Source organism: Mixophyes fleayi, chromosome 12, assembly GCF_038048845.1.
Source record: "Mixophyes fleayi isolate aMixFle1 chromosome 12, aMixFle1.hap1, whole genome shotgun sequence".
NCBI lineage: Eukaryota > Metazoa > Chordata > Amphibia > Anura > Limnodynastidae > Mixophyes > Mixophyes fleayi.
In genome coordinates this window covers 78,940,001-78,953,524 of record NC_134413.1, presented here as the reverse complement: position 1 = coordinate 78,953,524, position 13,524 = coordinate 78,940,001, and the positions used below count along the sequence as shown (strand labels likewise).

The following is a 13,524-nucleotide window of genomic DNA, read 5'->3' as shown; positions in this document are numbered from 1 at the left end:
GTTTGGTGCTTGCCGTTAGTTCCGCAGTGGAACGCATGTGCGTTCCACAGACAGGAAGCTCGGCACTTGCAATGCAAGTGCCGAACTTTCGGCAAGCACCAAATTCTTGTGAGTTGGGAGGAGACATTAATATCTCTGGGGATAAGGCAATGGGACCGTGGGTATATATCTTTGCATGTGTATTTATATTATGGTGAGGTAGCTGAGCATAAAACATTACCTTTGTGTGTGCAATGATGTATTTTTCAGGAAGCGTGGTATTGAATGGAGCCAGGCTGCCCCCCTCTCTCCCTGAATGTCTGTGTAGTTCCGCAGTGGAACGCATGTGCGTTCTGGCACAGACAGTCTTACAGACATTCAGGGAGAGAGGGGGGCAGCCTGGCTCCATTCAATACCACGCTTCCTGAAAAATACATCATTGCACACACAGAGGTAATGTTTTATGCTCAGCTACCTCACCATAATATAAATACACATGCAAAGATATATACCCACGGTCCCATTGCCTTATCCCCAGAGATATTAATGTCTATAGCAGTGCAGTCCTAGTCAAAAGTTTATATAAATCACTTATAAGAAGATGAACAGGGAGAGATAAATGTGTATTTATGTGTCATATAGTCTTTGAAAAGATTTGTTGTATTCTTTTTGGGGGGGGGGTATTTTTGTAAACTGACAGATATCATCATCATCATCACCATTTACGGTATTTATATAGCGCCAATTCCCACCCTAGGCTTATACTTGAGTCAATAAGTTTTCCCAGTTTTTTGTGGTAAAATTAGGTCCCTCGGCTTATATTCGGGTCGACTTATACTCGAGTATATACGGTACTTATTTTGTTAAAATATTTGCATTTTGAAAATATGAATTGTAAATACCTCATCTGGGTCAGAATCGTGACCTCACTATTATACAGCATACATTGAATATGAATGCCACTTTGATTGCTCCACAACTCATGATTTGGTGGCACTTTATAACGTTATTTATTCTGCTTTTGTACAGTTTGAGAGATACTGGGCTGACAGACAATTCCAGCTCCCAGTTGTTCTCTGCAGTAAATAAGAACCAGTCCTTGAGGAAACTTGACCTGTCTAATAATAATCTGGATGGTCCTCACTTCAGTGACTTGATGACAGCTCTGTCCAGTCCATCATGTTGGATAGAGAAATTAGAGTGAGTATAACAGCTGTGGGTGAGACATATACAGAGACTGTTGAGCGCTGATCTGAAGTTGTGCTGACATTAGACAATGTGGAAACATTAACATCTACTCAATAACCGGATGCAAAGAACAATGATTTAGTGTAATCCATGGCAACCAATCAGATTTCATTCCACATTAGTCTGACTGCACTTGACTGCTAAAGGGTGACATCTGTTATGATTTACAGTATATCATCTCTATTTGCACCGTCCTTTTAATTGAACCCCTTAGTGTCAGGCGGCCTCACATGAAAAGACAAAGTCAAAATCAACCGGGGAGGGGGGGTAAGGTTATGTGAGCTCTCCAATGATTTAAAAAAAAATGTTTCCTACAGTTGCAGGACTCACCTATGTACTCTGCTTATGTGAAGTGTTGTGTGCACTACAAACACAGTAGTCCTTCACCTGGTAGGATTAGTTAAAGGTAATATGTTGTAATATATCTGGATATCCTGGCTACCAAGTTTGGAGGGCTGGAGTGGAAGGCATTGGTTCTGTTTCTCTGGTTGAGGTCTGGTAGCATGTCCTGTACAGTGTAGTCATAAATAGACTCCGGGTTCTGTTCATTGTGGATTAATGGATTAAGGGCAGCACGGTGACTAAGTGGTTAGCACTTCTGCCTCACAGCGTTAGGGTCATGAGTTCAGTTTCTGACCATGGTCTTATCTGTGTTCAGTTTGTATGTTCTCCCGATGTTTGCGTGGGTTTCCTCCCGCACTCCAAAAACATACTAATAGGTTAATTTTTTAGTTTGTTATTATGTTGTTAGCAGTTGTTGTTTTAATTTATGATCATATAAAAGTTATGTCTGTTCTAATGTCAGTTCATTGTAAATATGCGTGTAGCAAATACTCCTAAAAAAAATACTTCTACCTGAATGTGTGTCTACACTTATGGAATATCATGTTTATACAAACCGTATTTCGACCCCTATTCAAATCGTAACGTGTCTTAAGAAACGCTTTGATTTGAATATGGACAAAACTGCATATAGGGCCTGATTCATTAAGGATCTTAACTTAAGAAACTTCTTATTTAAGTCTCCTGGACAAAACCATGTTAGAATGCAAGGGGTGCAAATTAGCATTCTGTTTTGCACATAAGTTAAATACTGACTGTTTTTTCATGTAGCACACAAATATCAACTTTAAATTTCAGTGTACAAATAAGCTATCAAGTATTTGTGTGCTACATGATAAAACAGTCAGTATTTAACTTATGTGCAAAACAGAATGCTAATTTGCACCCCTTGCATTGTAACATGGTTTTGTCCAGGAGACTTAAATAAGAAGTTTCTTAAATTAATATCCTTAATGAATCAGGCCCATAATCTGCATATTCTTTTTAAACATGGGCATTACATCCAATTTGCATCCAGACTTGAATCAGCCCCTGAGTGAGAGCGATGTCTCAGGAGATTGCCACGTTGTGGGATTAATACGCAGGTTTGGAGTGCACACCTCTTGTAGGAATAACATTAGTGGGTATAGAATTTGAGTCATGAGTGAAATGTAATTTTGCATACAAGTCACCTGTTACCTTACATTACTTTTATCTCCTTCATGTTGTGTTTGTCTCTTATCTTGCAGTTTGGAGAATACCAAATTGACAGACCAACATGCTCCAATTTTGGTTTCACTGATTAACAAAACGAATCTGATATATCTGAATCTGAGTTGCAACAAATTTCAGGACCGTGGCTACAACGTCATCAAGGAGCTTATACAGAGATCTACCAGCCTGAAAGAGATCGGGTACATAGAACTTACTATTAATATGCATAGTTAGACACGAAGAGTAATATTTTTTTATACAGATGAACGACTAATAAAAATATTATTGTGCATATGTCTCATACGGTTATAGGATGTTGTCAGTTTATTCCAGTCCAATATATATTTATTTCTCTTTGTAATCTATTTATTTATATTGTTTTGTTGATCATTTTATGCACCACAAACACCAGATTCCTACTTTACACCACGCTGCCAACTCCTTCTGTGGACATGTGCATAAAGTACTTAAAAAGTGCTTTGATCAACTCTTGTTCACTGTAAAACTGTGAAAGGTATTTTCTAAATAATGAAATGACATATAACAATAAATTGTGCTGGTGTCAGTACAGATGTCATTAGCTGTCTCATTGTATGCAGGTGCCCTACATATAATGAGGTGCCCATGACGCTGGGATGCAGGCTTAAATATTTTGATCAAAATATGAACCAGTACCTCATGTTTTCAGTTTGCTAGACACACACAGATATGCAGTGTAAAGGATAAGCGCTGACAACTGTCTTTTTGTTTTGTATACATATATGGGCATTTATATTGCCACGCAGCTATTTCTCTGATATATTTTATATAGATATATATATACATATATATATATATATATATATATATATATATATATATATATATATACACACACACACACACACACATATATATATATATATATATATATATATATATATATATATATATATATATATATATAATATATTTAGAGAAAAAAAAAGCCTGCGCTCAGTATATATTGTAGATGGTACACTGCCACATGGCATCTGTAGCCGGTATCGAGGTAGACTCTCACTTGTTACATTTGGCAGTGTTTCCGGTGCACCCCACTGGTCATAGACTAGGTCCTATCATAATTGTCTATAATCTGTAGTCAGATGGAACATAGAAGTTTGTACTCTGTAATAGAAATGAATAATTAGTGTAGGCACCCATCTGAATGAGGTCACCTTGTCTTTGTAGATGGACACTCACAATTAGACCATAATTGGCAAACGTGGGTGTACAGACTAACTCTCCAGCCCCTTTTTTTATTTTCATACACATCAGCATTTACACATTTTTGGTTACAATCCCATTGGTGGCACCAAACATACCTTCAGACAATTAAAACATGGGACAGGAAAGTTTTTCAGTGGCAAATTGTGATCAAGTTTTTTCTGCCAATATTTAATTTGGACACATTGGGCCTGATTCATTAAGGTAAGTAAGTCAAAACAATGTGTAAGTTTTCTCCTGGATAAAACCAAGTTACGATGCAAGGAGTGTAAATTAGTTTACTATTTTAGACATAAGTTAATACTGGCTGATTTTTCATGTAGCACACAAATATTTGATAGCTTCATATTTTATACTGAAACTTAAAGTTGATCTAGGACAGACCCTACCCCAACTATAAATCTGTCCCCACATTTTAAATTTACCTCTCCCTCCAATGCAAAAAGGTTTTGCCAAGGAGCAAAGTTACTCATTTTGTTGGTTTACTTTCCTTAATGAATCATCATCATCAACAGCAGCTATTTATATAGCGCTACTAATTCCACAGCGCTGTACAGAGAACTCACTCACATCAGTCCCTGCCCAATAGAAGCCTACAATCTATATTCCCTAACATACACACACAGACAGACATAGAGAGACTAGGGTCAATTTGATAGCAGCCAATTAACCTAGTAGTATGTTTTTGGAATGTGGGAGGAAACCGGAGCACCTGAAGGAAACCCACGCAAACATACAAACTCCACACAGATAAGGCCATGGTCGGGATCAGGCCCAATAACAATAATTTATGCTTTCATCATTCTCTGTATTTATCTTGCAGACTTGGGAGTATTTTCATCCTCCCTCATTTAAAAAAGTAAAAACACCCCTCCATCATTCCCATGCCAATTAGATTTTTGGGGGATTTCCTAATTCCTAGGGAGGAATATTTGGTGACACTTTGACACTTTGTTGATTTCCAAAATTGCATTTATTATTCCCTGACTCCTTCTTAGGTGCAACAAAAATGTGCTCAATTTTCAGCTCATAGTATTTTAATGAATATACACTAGATACTATAGTGAGTTGCCTGTATTTATCTATTCCTGGATCTGTAATAGTGCGCCTGATCAAAACACGTACCAGTAGTTTAAGTGGCTACAGATAAAATTGACCCTAATCTGTGTCTGTCTGTGTGTGTGTGTGTGTGTGTGTGTGTGTGTGTGTGTCTGTGTGTGTGTGTGTGTGTGTGTGTTAGGGAATTTAGACTGTAAGCTCCAATGGGGCAGGTACTGATGTGAGTGACAAATATTCTCTGTATGGCGCTCCGAAATTGTGGCGCTGTATAAATAATGATGATGATGATGATGTTGATGATACTGGTGTTTTGCACAGAGGATATAGACTTGTGGCTTCATATCCCATGCCCTGTGATTGGCCTGATTATCCGATGGGCATTAATTATTTGCAGAATTTTGCACACCTTGGGATCCATTTGTGAATTATTTCATCAACACTGATTTAATGGATTCCTGTATGGGTCTAACTGATTTACCCATCTCTGGTAGCGGAAATATAACAGCATACAGCAATAGTGGTGACTTGCCTATATCTTGACTGTAATGTATATACATTTCCTGAATGGTGATTCTAATGTAATTTCTTGCTCTCTTCTAGACTCTTAAACATTCAATGGACAGAGAAACAGAAAGAAGACCTGTTGGAAATGCAAAGACCAGGTCTAAAGATCCACTGTACAAGAATAATCTTTCAAGATTTAACATTGACACAAAGGGGTGGACAGTGAACTCGCATAAAGTCACTGGACTAGTAAAGAGACGGATGGAATGTTCACCGAGATCTCAGTCTCTGACTTATTTAGGTTAAAGCATGTTCTTTCCATATATATTGCAAATTAAATATGGATGAGATAAGGGACATACAATACCCTATGGCTGAGACACAGTTATGTGGTGTGGTTAGAAAAATAGGGTGTTTACAATAAGGCAAATTGGTGGTTCACTTGTTTGTGTTTATCGATTTTTCTTTTCCTTTTGTGTATTGTTACAAATAATAAAAGGTATGGTCGAAATTACAGTCAAGACAGATACGTTGTCCAGATACTAAAACATTTTAACAAAATGTTAAGGTATCAAATAAACATTTTAAAAACAAACAAACAGGAAAAGCGTTAGTCTTTCTTTTTCTCTGACAGCGTAGAGCCTGCTATTATTTGTTTCTTTTGTTGTCTAAATTAAAATAAACACACTTGTACAAAAAACATGTTACAAAGTACAGTGAGAGAGCGAACACTTGGTATGTGTGATACAACAAATAAGGATGTACTTAATGTGCTGTTCATAGCACAGTACAGCTAGTAAATACTTATATAATTTGGTAAAATAATTTAATAATATATGCACAAGCCAACTGGCCTAAATGCACAGTTCAATGCCTAGGAAAACAGACTAATGTACACAATATACAGCTCTATGACACCTTAGCCCCAAATTAATAGTCTCAACAAGATGTAAATCACTAAGTAAGTTGCACAACATGACGTAATACACAAAGTGATAAGACCAACAACATCTAATGTGCCAAGTTATGTACACACTGTACACTATGCCAAACAAGATCTGATGTGTTAAGCAGTATACACACAATATAAGATGTCAAAGAAGCTGTCATATGCCCAGCAAGATGCCCGATGCTGTACCTGGGAGGAGCCGTGATGTCCTCAGCTATCACGTAACGCCGCTCTGCATTTCTCCACCAGGACCCACAGGTGCAATGCATTTAGACTGTTCCATGCAGGACCTCTCTCGGAACTTTGTCCATGAATGTTGAACAGAACTCCAATCTGGTGACTAGTGTACAACAGACCCAAAGCCATAATATAGCAGCAGAATCCACGTTATATAAATGTGCAAAACTTCTAAGTGTGGGATACTTCACTAGTCACACATTGGAGTGAGAAACCTAGGGGGAAAAAAAAGAATAAAAGATTCTTTGAGACCCCACGCGGAGTCTAAATACAAATAACAAATCAGAATGGCTTTCTTATACTCTAACCAATCAGAACAAAGCCACACAGTCCTTGGCATCAGTGCTCCACAAGGATTAGTTCGTCATCGAACAGTTTTTTTTCTCTCTGTTGGTTACAAGGAAAATGAGAAGAAATACAAGAATCTCATTGGAATTAGGAGTTTAATAAAGTGGAGAACAAGGGAGTTTGGGTGTATGTGTTATTTTTTTTAAACAGTATCTTCCTAATGGGCATTACAGGTCCTAGCAGGTTTTACAAGCATCAGTATACTCAAACAGTTTACGACTGCCAGGACCAGAAGAACCACGTTGAAGATGGAGATTGTTGTCTCTAACACGTGGCCATATCATGATATGCTTAAAGCATATCTTGAAGTGCTTTAAACTTATGTTTATGCAGACACATTTCACACACTATATTGAGTTGCACACACCTATTGCACAGCTTTCCATTTTACAGAAAGCAGGGGCGCACCCAGGGGGTTTCCAAGTGTTTGGAAACCCCCCTCCCAACCTGGGGCACTGTATGCTTTAGGTGGCTGGACCCTGCCCCCGGGACGAGCCCCTTTGCAGCTTGTGTGCAGATCTTTTCTGATTGTTTCTATCTTAATTGTCTCTCTCCCCTGCTGTGTGTCCTCGCCCCTCTCTAGCCTGGTCTGTCTCCCCATCCCTCTCCCCCTTCTGTGTCCCCTTCTCTCTCTCTCTCTCTCCCCTGCTGTGTATCCCCGCTCCTCTCTCCCCTGCTGTGTGTCACCATCCCTCTCTCCCCTGCTGTGTGTCCCCGCTCCTCTCTCCCCTGCTGTGTGTCCCCGCTCCTCTCTCCCCTGCTGTGTCCCCGCTCCTCTCTCCCCTGCTGTGTGTCACCATCCCTCTCTCCCCTGCTGTGTGTCCCCGCTCCTCTCTCCCCTGCTGTGTGTCCCCGCTCCTCTCTCCCCTGCTGTGTCCCCGCTCCTCTCTCCCCTGCTGTGTTCCCGCTCCTCTCTCCCCTGCTGTGTGTCCCTGCTCCTCTCTCTCCTGCTAAGTATCCCGACCCGCTCTCCCCCTGCTGTGTTTCCCTGCTCCTCTCTCCCCTGCTGTGTCCCCACTCCTCTCTCCCCTGCTGTGTGTCCTTGCTCCTCTCTCCCCTGCTGTGTGGCCTTGCTCCTCTCTCCCCTGCTTTGTGTCCCCACCTCTTTCTCCCCTGCTGTGTCCCCGTCCCTCTCTCCCCCTCCTGTGTGTTTCTGCCCTCTCTCCCCTGCTGTGAGTCCCCGTCCCTCTCTCCCCATGCTGATTGTCCCCGTTCCTCTCTCCCCTGCTAATTGTCTGCACCCCTCTCTCCCCTGCTTTGTCCCACCCCTCTCTCCCCTGCTGTATCCCCACTCCTCTATCCCATTGCTGTGTGCCCGCGCCTCTCTCTAGCCTGGTGTGTCTCCCCATCCCTCTCTCCCCTGCTGTGTGTCCCCGCCCTCTCTCCCCTGCTGTGTGTCCCCGCCCTCTCTCCCCTGCTGTATCTCCCCATCCCTCTCCCCCTTCTGTGTCCCCGCTCCTCTCTCCCCTGCTGTGTGTCCCTGCCCTCTCTCTCCTGCTAAGTATCCCGAACCCCTCTCTCCCCTGCTGTGTGTCCCCGCTCCTCTCTCCCCTGCTGTATCCCTGCTCCTCTCTTCCCTGCTGTGTGTCCTTGCTCCTCTCTCCCCTGCTTTGTGTACCCACCACTCTCTCCCCTGCTGTGTCTCCCCATCCCTCTCCCCCTTCTGTGTCCCCACCCTCTCTCCCCTGCTAAGTATATCCTCCCTTCTCTCCCCCCTGCTGTGTGTCCCCACCCTTCTCTCCCCTGTTGTGTCCCCACCCTTCTCTCCCCTGTTGTGTCCCCGTTCCTCTCTCCCCTGCTGTGTGTCCTTGCACCCCAATGACTTGGCTGCCATAATTCACCTTTTTGTGTAGGCAAACTGGTTCTATGAAAAAAGATCACATGAAAAACCACCTACAGGAATATGGCGCACAGTTAAAACCCCACTGACAAAAATGCCCACAAGAAAAATGCTCACTGTAAAAGGACCTGTGGTAGCGCCTCACATGCGCACGCTGTCCTCTTATTCTGTTCTCAGATACACTCCTTATAAAACTTGCACTTTTATGCACTTTTCCTTACACAATGTTGCCTTACTCATGACCACACTAAATAACACTTAAGCTTCACAGAATTATTTATCCAATAACCACTGTATCTCGGCAGTACTTCACAGTATATATTCGTTATAAATAACCAATACTCACAACATATGTATGTATTTAAATCAAAGTATTTTACTGTTAAAACAGAAAAGATTGTATTCACAGTTCACACATATATCATAGCGTTGTTCGACATAACATAGTATATCAATATACAATTAACCCTAGGTTCACCACCTTTATTCCTTACACTATCCTAGCTTTATATATGTATCCTTGATAAGAATCAGTATTTATAATATTGATTTAACTATCACAGATATCAGACAATAGCTACACAGTCATATGTATATAAATAGTAAATCCACATTACAAACACACACATAGCTTTATATGTATATATTATCAATCATACTTATTGAATTCTTGTATCCTGGATCCACTTCTTAATCTGCAGTGTAGGGAACGTTCGTGTAGTATAGAATCCTTTCCTGTAGCTTAGTGTAGGTTTTCTGTAGATCTTTCCTGTAGTACAGTATAATATGTATATTTTCTGTAGTGTAGTGTATGTATCTATAATATACCTTTTCTGTAGTGTAGTGTGTCCCTAGTGTAGTATAATGTAGTATAATATGTTTATTTTCTGTAGTGTAGAAATTCTTTATTGTAGTGTGTCCTAAATGTTTTCTGTAGTGTAGTGTGACCCTAGTGTAGTGCAGTGCAGTGTAATGCTCGTTGTCCAGGAGCAGCAGGCATCAAGAGAGAGGGGGGAGTCCCGGGTCTGGACTTTTATTTTCCAGACCTGGAAACTCCCAGCCTCCCCAGCAGCAGCGTGTGTGTGGTGATTCACCACAAACATGTAGAGCTTCTTGTGTCCAGGGGTGATGACATCATCACCCCTGTCGGATCTCCCCACTGTGCATGTGTCCAACAGTAAAAAGCAAGTGACCCTCCCAGTGTCCCAACACCCTCCTTTGTCTCTGGTCAGTTTCAGATAACAGCTTTGAAACCTGAGTTGTGTGTGGGGTTTTACAAACACATAGCAAAATAGCTAATGCTGCTATGTGGCTGGGAGGAGGGGAGATACTTTGAACAATGAAATGGCTTGAGAATCATGTCATAGGAGAATATTCTTCAACACTCACACAGAAAAATATCCACTATTATCTACTGCATGTGAAAGGCCCATGTATCCGTAAGGTGAGGAACCTGTGTTATCAAAGGGACTACATGATTGTGTTCAAGGGAGAGAGGAACCAAGTGAAGAGAGCGATATAACGAGGAGCCTAAGGGCCTGATCAAATTAAGAAGGAGAAGGAGAGAATTATGTCGACACTACCTTGTGGCGGAGACTGTATAGTTACCTGTACTTGCCTGACTTCCAAATGTATTTCTGTTTATGAAGATAAAGTAGCTGTGACTGAACTGTGTGTAGTTCTGGTATTAGTTATACCTGCTAGATAGATGTTGTGGAACAGTGTTAGAGGGTAAAGGGGAACCTTTTAGTTACTGTAAGCCTGAGGAATATATATATATATATATATATATATATATATATATATACACATATATATATATATATATATATATATATATATATATATATATATATATATATAGCATAATACATACTAAACAGTGTTGTTCATAAGTAATATGTAACTGTTTTTTTCCCAGGTCACAGAAATTTGTTTTAGAAAACTTACAAAGTTCTTTTAGAAGCCCATGTCCATTACTAAATGTGCCAATGTGGCTTCTACAGACCAACCTTGTATGATAATATTCCCTTTGTGTGTGCCTGTGGTCCAGTGTAGGGGGGTGGACGGTTCCTTGGTCTCTCTCTTGTTTTGCTAACTCCAGGACACTACCCCATGAAGAGTCTACAGTACTTAGACCAAGGTGGAGGCACTGCATGAAACTGAATACAAGGTAAAGAGTCCATTTGCAGACAGGACACACAAAGACTAGTACACACACCCTAGCCAAGGAATGGGGGTGTTACAGTGGAGACACTGCTGAGAAACGTGTCACAAACTCAGAGTTTTGTCCTCTCAAGGGACCTCTTCTGCCGCTCCCTATTTTCCATGCCGGGTAATACTGGGGGAACAGTTGCTGCGATTTATCTGTAAGTTCCATTGTAACAAACAGAAATGTTTTTATTTCTTGCCATGGTGGTTATAATGTCCGACAAAGCAGAGGACTATCTCATAAGTGGATACAGGTAAGAACAGTGCCTGAGCATGAAGGGGTTAAGGTTATGATATCACTGTGGTCCGTTTTGAACTAGATGCCTTACGCTGAAGGCAAAAAAATGTTTTACTATCAATGTAAACAAATGAATGGATTACCACAAGTCAAACTCATACAATCAGAATGGACCTATATGAAGTGGGTCTATTTGATAGATATCTATCAAATAGACCCACTTGATATAGGTCCATTCTGATTGTATGAGTTTGAATTATTTTTTAGCTGCACAATATTGGTGTAGTTTAATACGGAGCAGAAATGTTACTATCAGTGCACTGATATATATATCCAATCAGGGTATTATATATACTGTCTTTATCTAGTAGTCAGACACTTGATGTATTAGATAGCCATTTCTATGAATTTTATGTATTTGATGTAGTGGGGACCCAGTTATGAGGACCCACCTGTATTTTTCTGTATTCATGTATATTTATATGTATTGTATCTGATATATGTATTGTATATTGACGGGCTTATGCCATTCATTTTATGTATGCCATTCATCTCATTCAGCCTGGGATTATGTATTCTTTCTATGCACATTGATTTATGTAGTATAGTATTTATCCTGATTACCGCTGTAATAGATTAAGTCACTTGTTCACGATCGCTTTACCGGAAGTGCCCAACCGGAAGTGGCGTATCGGGATAGCGATAATCCCGCCCACTCCGGAAATCACGATCGTATTGGCTCCATACTAAGATATTTCAAGTATTTAAGAGCGGGCTGTTATCTGTTTCACTATGACTCCTTGGAAAAGTCTTCTTGAAGACGAAACGCGTCGGAGGTGTTGATATCTGAGTCCTGTGATCATCTTTTGGATGTTTGGATTGTCGCCGGCTGGTACCTTCCTCATCTGCGAGTGTCCATAGGACAGTTAAGCTGTTTTTATTCATGTTTCATGTACGGGCATTTATTTTATAGAGCCTGCAGTGTGAAATATTGTGCTACGAAATTCATGGCTTTTTAAGCATTTAGGTCTGGTTCATTTACGGTATCACACTATTGGGGCTTGTATTTGAGTTTGCAGCTGTTCATCTTGCCCTATGTCAGGAGGCGATATCTGCTTTCCAGGATTATCTTGATTACCAGGTTTACTCGTGGTGCCATCAGAGGGATTTCATCACATAAATTACTGGCTTGTATACTCTGAATATCTGGTACGGGAATTGTATATCTCTGGATGAATACCACTGTGTATCACTTATAATTGCACTATGTGTGGCGCCCCCTGTCTTCTATTTTTTCATTAGGTCTCACACCTGCAGACAGGTGTATAACGACTGGGGAGCTGCCTACTGAACTTAAGTATTAATTACTCACTTTCTATATCTGCACTTTACAAGCGCTCTACAGCTTGGAACTTTTGGGTATGTATTTATATTTATTTATATATTATTTTAGTTGTTGATTTTATTTATATGCTATTTAATAAATGTGACAATTTATTAATTTGCGTGGATTTAATTATCAATTATAAATTGTTTATATTATTGGCATGGACTGCTGTCTCTGCGCTAATTTTATTACTTCTTGATTTACTCCTTTTGTAGAACTCACAGGTTCTTTTTCAGCTGCGTGACAGCAGACATATGCCAATTTAGATAGTTAAGACTCTAGTGTTGCAGCGCCGGATTTATTTTGTGGATTACCAGAAGTGTCTGTGAACTGGGAAGTCAAGTTCCTGTCCTTGTGCAATTACAGAGTAAACAATAAAAAGTATTTTAACTGCAAACGTTCATCTTCCGCTAGTTCCTCCCCATGGCACAATCCTGGGTGTGTTTGCAGATTGTGCTGTGTTTAATTCTTCCACTCTCAAGAGAGAGCAGCTGCTCACAACGGCTTGAAAGGTAACCTTGTTCCTGAGTGTTATTCTACAACTATAGTAACTTGCTATAAATTGTGTGCAGCTAAGAAATTAAGGGGACATTACGCAGGACTTATACAGAAACAATGTTTGGGTAATAGAACCTTTTCCCCTCTAGGACTAGGGTATGAGACAAAAAAACACGGCCAATACTAACAAACAGGACAGACTGCAGGATACGCACAGGCATATGTGCAATATAAAGTCCTATCAA

At 40.4% G+C, this 13,524-nt stretch overlaps 1 pseudogene; it reads left to right on the top strand.

Annotated features, from left to right (window-relative positions):
- The first annotated feature begins 2,559 nt into the window (after nucleotides 1-2,559).
- The window catches only part of LOC142108384 (NACHT, LRR and PYD domains-containing protein 3-like), a 49,991-nt pseudogene continuing 39,026 nt past the window's right edge, over nucleotides 2,560-13,524 (top strand).